This window comes from Sinohyriopsis cumingii, chromosome 10 (assembly GCF_028554795.1).
Source record: "Sinohyriopsis cumingii isolate HCF-2022 chromosome 10, ASM2855479v2, whole genome shotgun sequence".
Lineage (NCBI taxonomy): Eukaryota > Metazoa > Mollusca > Bivalvia > Unionida > Unionidae > Sinohyriopsis > Sinohyriopsis cumingii.
Window position 1 is genome coordinate 97,960,597 of NC_142970.1, and position 14,251 is coordinate 97,974,847.

At 35.7% G+C, this 14,251-nt stretch overlaps 2 long non-coding RNA genes across 3 annotated transcripts; one reads left to right on the forward strand and one right to left on the reverse strand.

Annotated features, from left to right (window-relative positions):
• The first annotated feature begins 3,046 nt into the window (after positions 1-3,046).
• On the forward strand, positions 3,047-8,272 carry LOC149790698 (uncharacterized). Its single transcript, XR_016423887.1, has 2 exons — positions 3,047-6,534; positions 7,850-8,272. It is a non-coding gene; the product is annotated as an uncharacterized LOC149790698 (long non-coding RNA).
• LOC149790699 (uncharacterized) lies at positions 8,034-12,830 on the reverse strand. 2 transcript variants are annotated; one of them, XR_016423885.1, is made up of 4 exons: positions 9,884-12,830; positions 9,340-9,591; positions 8,883-9,038; positions 8,034-8,170 (listed from the first exon to the last, which is right to left on the reverse strand). It is a non-coding gene; the product is annotated as an uncharacterized LOC149790699 (long non-coding RNA). The 2 variants fall into 2 exon arrangements; XR_016423886.1 differs by lacking the exon at positions 8,034-8,170 and having other exon boundaries at positions 8,418-9,038; positions 9,884-10,040; positions 10,468-12,830.
• Between the last annotated feature and the right edge of the window lie 1,421 nt (positions 12,831-14,251).

Consider the following 14,251-nt stretch of genomic DNA (forward strand, 5'->3'; position numbering starts at 1 on the left):
GTCTAGATCCGAATAAACCATGTTGATGAATGATACCCTCCTAAACAAACTTAAGCGAAGTTCTTGTGACAGGTTATCCGTCATTTTGTGCACGGGCAAAAACTGCAAACATGACAACTTGTCAATGGTCACAGGTTTCACTTCCGGGACAGCGGTAGGGTCAGATAACTCATTGTAAGTAGAACAGACAACCACAGCACAATCCCCGTATTCTAATGAAACTTATACTAACAGTTTACTTTTATCAGTACCAGTAATACCCAAAACTAAGTCAAGGAACGCTATCAAAAACAAGAGAAGAAAACTAACTACTCAAAGAAAGGATTGTGATAAGGAAGTAAGTGTGATCCGAGTCTTATTAGAGACCCAAAGGTGGGGGATTCGATTTCCACCATAGGATGAGCCTGGATGAGTAGATGCTTTACTCGCCTCGGCACGATATGACCTTAAATGTGTTACTGTGCCTTACAACAATAAAACTAAAACAAACGTGTCCGTTTAGACTGTTCACTAGTCCTGAAGACAAGTATTAGAACGTATTGGTGATTAGGCATGTACTAGACTACCTACTTGCCAGACATACCCACTCATTAAATTCTCCTTGGTTTCAGCAGCGTTTCTACCACGTTATGTTATTTGTTATACCAACCGAGGGAATGGGAGTCAAGTGCCTTTTCTGAAAACACTCAGAGGCAACCGACCCCAGCATGTCTATGCGGGTATCGAACCTGCTTCCCATTCATTACGAGTCCAGTGGTCATCCACCTGTGCTATCGCAGCTCCGAAATAGTTTTAATAATTGATTTCGAGGATCCCCATAATCATAATCAACCTTGTTATACGGTAAGTGTGTTTTATAATTCGGTATCTTCCTTAATGACACATCGTTAATGACAGCAACAGTAATAACCAAGAACTAACACCCTTGCTTTTCATTGATGTGAGAGACAGCAAGAAGGATACTAGTCCGATAAATCAACCTCACAAATCTGTGTTGATACTGATGGACGATGTTGTGGGTATGATGTCACCTGTTCATTAAAAAATGCAATTTTGCTGCATGCAAATCATTCCGGAACAAACCCGCGTACACTTTAGACACACACCCTTAATCTCCGCGTGGGGTTGAGTCTCGACTTGGCCAAAGTGGGTATGTGAGAAAACATGACAGCAGTTTCCCGTGTGTCGGTGGTTCTTCCCGGAGTTTTTCCTGGGTTCTTCCTCCACCATTTATACTGGCTGCCATGTATGGCCTACATTGTGCTGAAAAATGGATTTAAAAACCCATTAACAACATTTTCTTACGTGGGTTTGTTTATTTGAAAGCTTGGTATCGACTAATAATAATAATAATAATATTATTATTATTATTATTATTATTCCGAGAGAAAGTTTTGGGCGCGGCAATGTGCCCTCCCGTGGTCATGCACTTGAATGGGCATGGTGTATACCATCGTGAATATGTAATGATGCAAAGCATTACTTCTAATATAGGGGCCCCGAGTGGCCGAGTGGTCTAAAGCGCTCTCCGTTACGGATCCCTGCCATCTCACCTCTGTCTGCGTCGGTTCGAGTCTCGGATTCAGCCAATGTGGGTATGTGAGAAAGCTTGCCAGTAGCTTCTCAAGGGTCGGTGGTTCTTTCCGGGGATTTCCCGGGTTCTTCCTCCACCATTAATACTGGCCGCCATGTATAGCATATCGTGTGCTGAAAATTGGCGTTAAACCCTACAACAACAACTTCTAATGTATACAGTATGTTGGGAGAAAAAAACCCCCAGTAAACAACTACCCTAATGAGTAAAAAATATATGTACGCTTACTATGGTCATGCAAAAGAAACAGTAACCCGAGATCCCGGGGATGAAACTAACAGGGGCGTTACTGGTCACAATCATGTACTCATTGGGCAAGTTGATGTTATAAATATAATTGATATTATTTACCCACAACACACTGCGTGCACCGCCATATCGATTTCAACAGAACAACGTATGAGGACTAATGATATGAATTATATGGAAAATGGGAACCAGTCTTAAAAAAAAGATGCATCATTTTGATTTTGTTTATGGTTAACAAGCAAACGAATACGCTTTGTCTACCACATACAGAATTTAACACGAAATTAAACATACATTCAGAGACCTGAAATGTTGCCATGTAAATGGGGAGGGGGAGAAATTGTAGATTTGACTCTGTAGGTTGGGGTGTTTTGCACATGTGTAAGATCTATGTAACCAAATATATGCAATTTTGACATTTGTTGTTGTTGTTGTAGGTTTTAACGCCATTTTTCAGCACGCGATAGGCTATACATGGCGGCCAGTATTAATGGTGGAGGACGAAACCGGGAAATCCCCGGAAAGAACCACCGACCCTCGAGAAGCTACTGGCACAATTTTGACATTGGATCATTTTGCAGAGTAATTATGGTCACTAATTTAATATTTATTAGCTAAAACATTATGCTTTAGATTTAATCACTGAGTTCCTTACCACCATTTTTATGTCGATGACCCCACATGATTTTCTGTCTCACAATTTCATTCCGTGAATATTTTGAAACTTAGTACTTTGTATTTTAATTGGCTTATGCCTATCTTACTTTTAAAGCAGGGGTCTCAAACACGCGGCCCGCTAAGCAGTGTCGTGTAGCCCGCAAAATGATTGGCGTCACAAGGTGTCATGAGAGTTAACAAAGGTTGTGCGGCCCTTGGGCCATTGAAAATGCACGCATGCGGCCCTCAGGGTGGTTTGAGTTTGAGACCCCTGTTTTAAAGTACGTGTATGTGTGTTTTGCAGAACCTTTACATAATTTCTGTTATTAATTTGTAGTAATACATGCACATATAGATGTTCCCATTGGCATTGTACTGCCTAACATGAAAGGCTGATAATGTATTTTAATCATAAATTAAAGAGAGATAAATGTTAAAAGCAAACACTATAACTCTTAATTAATTTTAGTTTAATATTTTTTAAAGATTTTATAAGTGAAGCTTACGTACTAAAAATGTTGCATGAAACTCACCGTTGCTGATGGTGTCACACTGTTTACTTATGCATTACTACTCCCAGGGCAGTCAAGTAAAACAATGGTACATATAGGACTAGCGGTACTAATTTAATGAAGGAAAGGGAACCAGTCTAGAAATGAAAATATAGTATATGTATAGGTTTGGAGGGCCATGATTGGTTGATAAAGAAATAAAATATCTTAGCAAAAATAAACTTTTGAGAACCTATCCTGATTGTAACAGAAATGAAATAGTGACAATGTTTTATTGATGGGGTTCAAGTCCATTTACTGACTTGACTTTAGAACAATCGTTACTGCAAATATTACATGATTGTTTAGGTGTGGAATCGAAAACACGTTTCAAAACATGTTGATAAAGAAAATAATTCATCATGTCCTTATGCATGAGCGACATCTTCACTAGCAAGGAGTCGTCGATCCACTTCGACCGTTGGCATTTGTAGTTAGACCAAAACCGTATATACTGCTGTGGTATCTGATGGACGCAGCCGAAAGAAAACGACGCAATCCGATTGCTCGTTTTTTTGCTTAGAAAGACAGCTGGAAATGATCCTCGCGGCTTCCGTAGACTACGGCACGGGTCGCATGTCCGTTTTTCGAGTTTAAATCTATTACACACAAGTTTTTCTTTTGAGTCAGTGCATGTGGACTTCGTGGAAGTCGTCAAATCAAATTCCCTGCATGCTTAACGAGCTCTCACATAGGTAGATAGATATGACGCGTTACGAGTAATAACTCTTTTATCCTCAAGAGGGCACTTGTTCAAACCACAGTTCGGTTAGTTACACATGCAAGGTCGCTGAGGAGCGAAGTTGGTCGAGAATCCTTCAATAGCGAAGATAAAGGGATATCTGTGGCCTTCGATTTCTCAAGCCCGCCTTGAGATAGGTACCCTTTTGCACCCATACAATCAAATCTGCATTCTAACACAGATGACCTGATTAGAGTTTTAGACCATTACAGCAGTTGTTCTATTTTTTTTCCTAGCAAAATATTTACTAAAAATGTTACAAATGTTTTTGAAGGCAGAGAAACGAAATTATTCAGGCATATCTGATTTCAGATATAAATAACATTTGAGTTTCGGGCCATGTTGCAAATTGAAATGTGGTATTACACATTTTACAGCGTTCTAGACTTCAGACTATACTTTTTGTCTTGCATGTCTTGGTGGGGACATACGATCTTTACAATCAAAAGTCTAATTTTAGAGCCGTAGTAGTTAAGTTGACAGAGCATCGGACTCGTACTCCAAGGTTCGAGGGTTTGATACCCGCCCAAGCCAATCGTTGTCGGTTTCCTCGGCATGTCCTAGGGACAGGCACTTGGTTCCCATTTCATCGGCATGATATAACAAGTAATGTGGCATAAGTGCCGTTAAAACCAAATAAACCATAGCCAGACCACAAAAGTCATTTATATTGCCTTAGATTAAGGCTTAGATTTTTGTCTAATTATTTCATCGACAGTCTTCATATTTTTGACACCGCAATGTTGCTTACAACAAGGACTTTTCTAGGAAAGGAGGACTTGGCTTCAGGATGGGTTCTTTACAGTTACGTCAGTACCAGTTTGTGTTAGCTCTTTTCAACAAATTTTCTCGTGTCCTGGTTCAACTTGATTTTTCAGTTTTCCTAAAATTAAGATTTTTTAGTGTCTTTCTTAAATTTTAATCTTTGACAAAATGACACTGAAGTCTGAACATTATGGGGATAGTCTGGTTTGAAATAAAATCCATTTACGCTTGGATCTTCTGAAAACAATCGTCTGTATTCTTTGAGAATATTTAGATTTCTTATAAATTTTAAAATATTCTAGTGGAATTTAGTGATATCAAAAATTATCATTTAAAGTCGGACAGGTTTAATTTTCGTCATTTTTTTTATATCTATACCAATGTAAAGAATAGATTCAGTAGTCTTCAATAGTGTCGTGAACAAGATCGTGCGCAACAGCAATAAAGGAATTGAATTTTTAGATTTTTGGGTAGACTGATTTGCTTTCCTTTTTTTATAGGCCGGACAGCTAAACGACCTTATGTATTGATAATGTTTGTTTTTCAGCCCGTTTGTTTGTCTATCTAGCATTACACTTAAAATAAAGGTTTGCTATTTGCTCTGTTTTAATATACTATTGTAAGCAAGCATGTAATTTGACATGTACAGTCATGCACAGTAATACTCCATTTAATCGAAAACGGGTCAGTTTGGCAGACATTTTACGTCCCAGTGACCTGTTTATTTCACGGGGATTCTTGTTCAGGAAAATTAACCTCATTCTTGTTAACTGGAAACACCATTTGAAGTGAAGAAAGCCTTTCGAACCCACCATGCCACTATAGTCGGTTTACTTATTCTGTTTTGGCTATTACAGGGACGACACTATAGAGACTGAAACGGGAAGCATATTTTTTTTTAAATTGTCTAAATCAACCGACAACGCAACGAGAAAATAAATGGGTGGCTTGAAATTATGTGATGTTTTCTTAATGATACAGTACAGACCCTAAAGTCACCTACAAGTGTTGAGCTTAATTCTAGATCTAAGATAGATAGCTGGTAAATGTTAAAGTGCCATAACAGTGTATCTACATTTATTCAGTTCATTTCTTGGTGAATGAGAATATATATTCAAATTACGAATGTAAAACATCCGATTGAAAAAATTTCAGTAATTGCATGGGAGTCGACCTAATATCGCGTTCGCACCTGTTTACGATAATAACCGAATGCAACCGCTGACAACTTCCGGTATTTAGTGGGGAGGAAAAAAGCGTGACGTCACATTTTGTTGTAAACAAAGGCCGAGTTGCTATCGTCATAATATGGAAAAGTCTTCAGAAACCCAACACGAAAGCTGGACATAGGACACAATTAATTTTGCTATATGTTCTCTGCATTTGTTTCTCAATACTGACCTTTCCACTGTGTGACAATCAATATAAATCGTAAGTTAATCTAAAATACCTTCAAAGATGACTTAACGGTGAAGTTCTTGTCAAAGGTTGACCTGCATTTTATTTTTTGAGAGGCTGGGCTGTCAACAGAGCAGCATATAAACAACACAGATGATTTCACTTCCAGACCGTCCCCAAGGCCTTATTACTCACTGTGCACTGTCGCCGAAATACACACGGAAAACCACACCCTGATCTCATAGTTTCAAGAATAAACAATTACCTTTAAATCCCTACAAAAAAATGCATAAATATAACTCTTCTATCACCACAAAAATGAGAGGAATAAATATTCGGAAAATAGAAGTACTATTTGTGACTTGATTCCAGCTGCGATTCTGAAGGAAGTGAATTGTCACTGTCCTGCGGGTCTTCGCCATTCGAAGATGGGGAGATAATAAGCTCAGAAGATTCTGATAATTGTGTAGAAGCTGCTGCCGGCACCCAAATTAATCCGTACCAGTTTGAACCCTATCAGAAGTTGCAGATGAAGATGACAAAGGAGAAAGACAAGATAGATTGACAGACAATTCATGGTAATTGTTTTCTGAATATGTCTACGGTCTAAGTTACCATAAATATACGTATCCGACAATATTTACAGTACTGTTCAACAGTCTCCTGTTCGTTTACAAATATATTCAGCTAATGTGGGTATGTGAGAAAGCTTGCCAGTAGCTTCTCATGGGTCAGTGGTTCTTCCTGGGGGTTTTCTGGGTTCTTCCTCCACCATTAATACTGGCTGCCATGCATAGCCTATCGTGTGCTGAAATATGGCGTTAAACCCCACAACAACAACAACAACAAATTGATACGATTTAGAAGTACTTAAGATTCCCTGGGAGAGGAGGTCCTCTTTTGCACAAGTGTTGAAATAGGCAGGATATTACCCTCATGACAGTAAAATTGAATTCATATTCAGTACACTGTATTATCAGTTAAAATTTTGAATTTCTCATATGTATGCTGATAGTTGATTTTTTTTAACTATGAAAAAAAAACTTTTTTCTGTGGTAAGCATCTACTTGCAACTTCTGTTTTCTTTCATATCTAATTTAATTTTACAGTGCTGTACATAATGTTTTACCTGTTCATGACTTTAGTCAGTTTGTGTCATTGTACAGTGCTATTGATGTGTTCATAAATATGAGATTCAACTTGACAAGCACTCTATTTTATGTGTAATTGTGGACATTGGTAATGCCCACAGCAAGGGAATGTGTACGTTGTGACATACAGAAGGTTACAAGTGTCCACAACGAATACCAGGGGATAAAATGTACAACACACCATCCGGGGTTCAGTCCAATTTGTCTCAACATCCATGTTTTAAAAGTTGCATACTTCCAGTATAGACAACAATTTGGAGAACGTCCAGAACAAGGAAATGAGTAAGTAAAATGTCTGAGTGATTTTTCATGTCTTTTGTTTTCATAAATTGTTTTCATGACCTATGCATGACAGCACAGTATTGGGGTTATTAATACAGCAAATAAACAACTCATTTATGACACCTTCATGGATTTAACACCTGTTCTGGAGGCCTACACTGTCTCATCCTTATACCACAGTGATACTGATAAATCATGCCCAAAAAACAACACATATACATGTACAAATATTATTTTATTTCATCTGTCAGAAAATAAAATGGTTATATATATATATATATATATATATATATATATATATATATATATATATATGAATCGTTCAATTATATTGATATACAAAATAACAATAAATTACACTGGGCCACTTCTATCACTATCTACTAAAACTTTTGATTTCCTAATTTGATTTAATGCATAAAACACATCTTATTTCAACTTAACTTTCAAATTATTTCAGGAAGACTTCGGTACACAACTTATTTACAATTTGCTTGATGGTGTTGGAACTTCTTGGGCATTGAAGTGATAGTCGCCATTCCATGTGCTGTTCAGAGGATCCGCACTGCCTTTCCTGATCAAAACCTGAACTACACTGGCTTTCATGAGGCTGACAGCGATTAAACCTGCTAAGAATTTGAGTAGCAATATCCTTGTCAGGCCTCTGATGCAGACTACACAATAGTGGTGGTACGTCTACCCGACGTTTTACTCCTTCATTATTCATGTGAGACACCTGTCCAATTCTGAATGCTGTTTTCTTCAGACATTTCAACTTAATCTGTAAATTAAAGTAAATTTAATATGCATTTTATTGTACAATCCCAAAACTGCAACCTTTCATTGAAGTTGATACATGAATTAAAAGTATTTGTCTTTACAATTGTTTGCATATTTTAATTATTTTACCACAGGGCAAAATCATAAGATTTAAAAGTAAAGGAGTGTCAAATTTAACAAATATTTTGCATTTACTGTTTGAATTTAATAATAAAAAATAATATAGGTACATACACTTGGTACAACAGTATTTATATCTCTAAGTGATATATTCCTTTCTGTGCATTAATTACTAATGTATATTCTTGCCATATGTTGAGTCAACAAGGATTTCCCTGACAGTGTATTCTCCTTTCTTGTACTTTCGATACACTATTTTATATCTGGCTCTCCCATCCTTAGTGCATGCTTGCTCTGTTTGGCTGTTTTCATTAAAATGCAATGCATCTAGCCAAAGCCTATTTCAAAGAAAATAAAGATGCAAAATACAGTATACAATTCTATCATAAACCAGATAACTTATTTTTATAGATACTTTTTTTGCAAACATTCCAAAACACTAAAAACTGTTAAACAATTTTACGTTGTAGGATATCAAAAGATCAGATCTTGATATCTATGATTTAATTTGAAGATGTATATACTGGACAATAAATAAAGCACTGAAAAAACATGTATCAGTATTTGTTTCTGTGCAATAATTTAAGATTTACCTTGAAAGCATTCCATGATGGGAGAAACCAGTTTTCCTGGGTGCAAAATAATTGGTCACAGAGTGGTATGCCTCCAGTGCTGAAGTTTATTGTCCAGAACTTTTCTCATTTGTCTCCTGATCACAATCTCTTCAAGCTTTTCAAATACTAAAGATCCTATAAGTTATAAAATATTTTCATCAAAGCTTGGTTTTATGCTATCTTGCATGCAAATTAAAGTGTGCACTAACAAAAATGTATCTAACTTCAATCTATTACTAAACCAATACAGTTAAGTCAAAGTCACATAATTATATGACACGTACTCCATAAAATCCTTTTGCATACCAAATGTCATTGATCAATAAGAAATAGATCTTCTAAATGAACAAACTCGATCGACCTAAACAATTGTTGCCAAGAATACATGTATGTTTGTTTTTTAAAAAAAAAAAGATTTCAACCATTTTTTTATTACTTGTCTACAACCACTTCTGTCTCTCTCTTCTCTCCAAAGTACCATGTTCACATGATACAAATAAATCACCATGGTCAGAATGCACATTACTGATGTGGCTTATAACAGACAGCCAGGTTTCCAGCATTACTTCTTATTTTCGGTCAGGCGATGCTGCTGCAGTCCAATACATGTGGTTGATAAGGAGTATCCATGGAGTTATATCCGAACAATCTTTTTCTTTTGATAAGGCAAACAGTTTCTTTTTCAGTCCTGCATATAGAAACATACATTAAGAGCATCACGAAATGTTTGTTTTAACAATACCTTTTGCAAGTCAGTTGGAAGCTTTTTTATTTAAAAAATCATTTTTGACAAAACTGATTGAACAAGGTAACATATTATGCATATCTAAAACTTCTACACTAAATTAAACCATTTACATTGGGTATGATTATGAGTGTCACATTTAAAACATTAACACTTGTTGCACTGACATTTATTTTACTCTGGTTCTTCTTCACTTTACAAAGGCAAGTTAAAAGTTCAATTTTATTTTTCTTACCTTTAGCAACATGCCAGACATCAAAAATGTCTGCGATATTTTCCCTCACCCATTTCACTATGGGTATGTCTGTCTGTAATTAGGGATTTGATTGGAATCCCACTCTCCTTACAAGACCTTCCTTTTCCATGTGGAAGCTGCTCTTTACCTTATTACTCTGTAACATAATGTTGGCACAATATTAAATTTTAGATTTGATTTTGAGGTGTTTAATGCTGTGCCCAACAATATTTCACTTACATCCTGTCAGCCGGTTTTATTAGCAATTTTTAGGCATTTAATGCCGCTTTTAACAATAATTCAGTTATTTTGTGTTGGCCAGTTTGTAGTATTTGTACAAAACCTCAAACCATGTACAAGCAACTGACAAACTTTATGATGTGATTCAAACCTGTACATTTGTGGCAAGCTAGTAATCAAGAGATATGAGTAAACAAATGACCATAAAATGATGGCCACTATGTAATTAAGAATATACATGATAGGTTAAACTGTAAATTACAATAAAATCATCAGACCCATTGATAAATTTTGTTTGATTAAAATGTACGTTTTGGTTATTGTGTTCATATATTATTTTATACCTGTACAAGTTCCACATCCACAAAAATGCCCTTGTCTAAGGCGAGTACACTGTAGCTGCCATATCTGGCACTGTGTCTAGGAGTGTCACCTCTATCATCTCCTCCAAAGCTGCTGTTTAGTGATCTCTTGCACACAGGTTCTTTGAAGATTGTGCCTTAGCAAGATAAAAGTAGAATTTCTGATTAATAAATGTTGTGCAGTATTTATGCAAGACACGTTCATGAATTTGTACATGCGTAAGGATTTGCTAGGAATTAAACTAGAAAATAAAATTCCTGCTGATATTAGCAAATTTCTAGCTGATTTACTACCAACAAAAGGCTGGCTAAACCAGTGATGCACATAAAAGCAGTTCTTGCATTCTTGTTTTATTTTTTTTAACCAAAGATACATTCACAAACAATGTCACCAACTGTTTGAAAAGCATTGGTGCAACATCTAAATAAATCCATCACATTTGATTCAAATACTAAAAATTAAGTTTCTGCATCAGCTGGAACATTCCTGAAAAGTAAGTCTGATCCATACATTGAAAAGCCATTCTGTGGCAAAGCATACTACATGTGAAATACATGTCTTGTCCTACAGAGCAGCTTTGTAACTTGAACAGCACGATTTTCTTCAATTTAGCATACTCGTACAGTCATACTGTCCATTATCATCTTCCATATCCTTCAATAAGCAATTTATAACTTGTGTCTTAAGAAGGTACCGTCAGTTTATCTCTACAATGTAGTAAAGGGCAGAGGGGGTATTTATGGAAAGTAAATATTATTTCTTTTTTTTTCTTTTTCCACATTTTTAACGATTCAAGATCCTCGCAGTATCTGTATCAGCTACCTTGGCATTTGTCTGCATGACTGTGCAAGTGAATTCAGATTATAGGCACATAAAATAAGAATATTTGTATAACTGCATGTTTGTGCATCACAAATTTTTATAACTGTATGTTTGTGCATCACTTTGTACCAGATGATTTCACAAAAGTTAGTTATACCGCTACTAAAAAACAAAATTGGTAACCTGGCAGACAAAAATAACTACAGACCTATAGCTCTTATGACTAGTATGTCAAAACTATTTGAATGCATCATACTGCAAAGATGTGAATTCACAATCGCTGATAATCAGTTTGGTTTTAAAAACCAGCATTCAACAGATTTATGCATATATGCATTTAAGGAAACTGTTAGCTATTATGTAGAACACGGCAGCCCAGTGTCTGCATGTTTTTTAGACAATAGCAAGGCATTTGATAGGGTCAATCACTGGAAACTCTTTAAAAAGTTGACTGACATTAAAATACCTATCTAAATAGTTCATACTTTAGTCAACTGGTATGGCAAACAGTTGTATTGTGTGCAATGGGGAAGAGTAATACCCAGTGCTTTCCATGTAACCAATGGGGTGAGGTAGGGGGGTATTCTTTCCCCTTTGTTATTTAATATATATATATATATAGATGAATTAAATCGTAAGCTTGGTCAGTGTCACGTGGGGTTACGTTTGCCACCAAATGCGCTGTTCCTTAACAATTTTAGTTTTACTGATGATATGTCATTGATAAGCCCTTCTATCACAGGTTTAAGGAAATTATTAAAGATATGTGAACAATACGCATTTGAGAATGATATCTATAATACAAAAAAATCAGTATGCATGGTCTTTCAGCCAGCTTCTTTCAAATTACATCTTAACGGCAATGCTCTTACATATGTCAACAGTTATACCTATTTGTGTCATATTTTGAAATCCAATTGGTCAGATAATGAGGATATGATGAGACATTACCGATTTTTGTGTACTCGAACAAACATGCTTCTACGTAAATTTAAGAATTGTTCATTGAATATCAAAATTAGATTATTCAAATCTTATTGCTGCACTATGTATTGTGCTACTCTGTGGACAAACTTTAGTGAATGTATGAAAATAAAACTAGTCATTGGTTATAACAATAGTCTTCGTTTTCTGTTAGGGCTTCCTAGGTGGAACAGTGCCTCCAACATGTTTGTAAATTATAATGTATTCAGTTTTGATGAAGTAATGAGAAAGTATGTATTCTCAATGATGACAAGAATATCTAATAGTAAAAACTGTATACTGAAATCTCTTTGGAACTATGACATTCATTTAAATTCTTATATTATTACTAGATGGAACAAATTACTCTTAAAATTTGCCATTTAATGTCATTCTTAACAATGCATGGCACAATTAATTGTTGTAGATGGATATGTATACTTGGATGTATGGTATATATGTTCTTTTATGTTTACAATGTTTTTACTTCATAATTATATTTTAATTTAGAGGTATGGAATTTGTAGTCTGAAATAAAGAATTCTTATCTTCTTATCTTATCTTATGTTACCTGTTTTCCTGTTCAACAATTATGTTATCCTCATATGATGACTGAGGAGATGTTGGTGGCTCATAGTCACTGTCTGCCAAGTCATCTTTCACTGGTGAGGTGAGTAGTTCCTCAAATCTGCTGGCTGATGCACTTTGTTGGAAAATGCTTTTAGCTGTTAGACTGATATCAAACTAAAAGTAATTGGGATAGACTGGATGGAATGCATCTCTCATCACTGGTTTATTATCAATAAAATCAGTCTGCACTCCTAGATAAATGAAAATAGTTTATAAAAGCAGAACAATTTTACATACATCAATACAAGTTTTTTTTTAAATGTACTTTTATCTACATTGGGTTACATCACTCTGGTGGCCAAGTGGTAAGAGCTTATGCCTCGGATGTGGGAGGTTGTGGGTTCGATCCCCAACTGAGTCATACCAAATACTTACAGAAATGATAGTAACAGCTGCCTCGCTTGGTGCTCGGCATTAAGAGGTTAGTGTTTAGGACTGGTTGTCCTGGTGTCAGGATAATGTGACTGGGTGGGACATCATGCTACATGTCTGCATCATGATACCCCAGTGCTAGACATCACTATAAATTGCCACACAGCAGACATCGTAGCGATATGACTGAAAAATTGTTAAAGCTACATTCAAAATCCAAATCACACACATCATCTTCACTGTAGGTTGAGTCATTGATTCTGGCACCTTAATATAAGTCTGTCATTTCTTAGAATGATGTTTTATCTTTTTTGTTGAATTGGCAATCAATGGATGCAGTCAGAGGCTTTACTTTATCAAATTCATATTCCATCTACCTGAGAAAGGTCAATTCAGTCAGTTTTATTACTTCTGATTCTGTACATTGTTTGGGCAATTTATTTTAGCATTTAGAAATTTTAAGAAGATGAAATTATTTTTGGGATAAAGAAAATAGTTCCCAAATTTCCTATGATGAATTCAGTAAAAGCCCCTATCCACCATAACAGAATGTGTTTGAAAAATAAAAATATGTATTTTTAAATACCAACATTTTTTCCTTATGATGAGCACACCTATCCTTTTCTCCAAACATTTAAGCTGTAGTTTTTCCTTTATTTCTAGAAATCTGACATGCATTTTGTTAAAACATGTCAGAAATGTCACTCTCATATAAATATATATATATATATATATATATATATATAAAAGCTAAATTTTATGTACGTATTTCATAATGTCAAATGAATTTTCTAATCTTTGATCCTGAGTTATCTCACTGACTGACTGTTGTGAACATTGTTCCTCATGTGCAGCAATAATCTAATCTAGTGGTTAGAGCATATGCCTCAGGTGTGATAGGTCATGGGTTTGAACTCCGGCTGAGTCATACCAAAGACTTACAAAAGTGGTACTAACAGCTGGCTTGCTTGGCGCTCA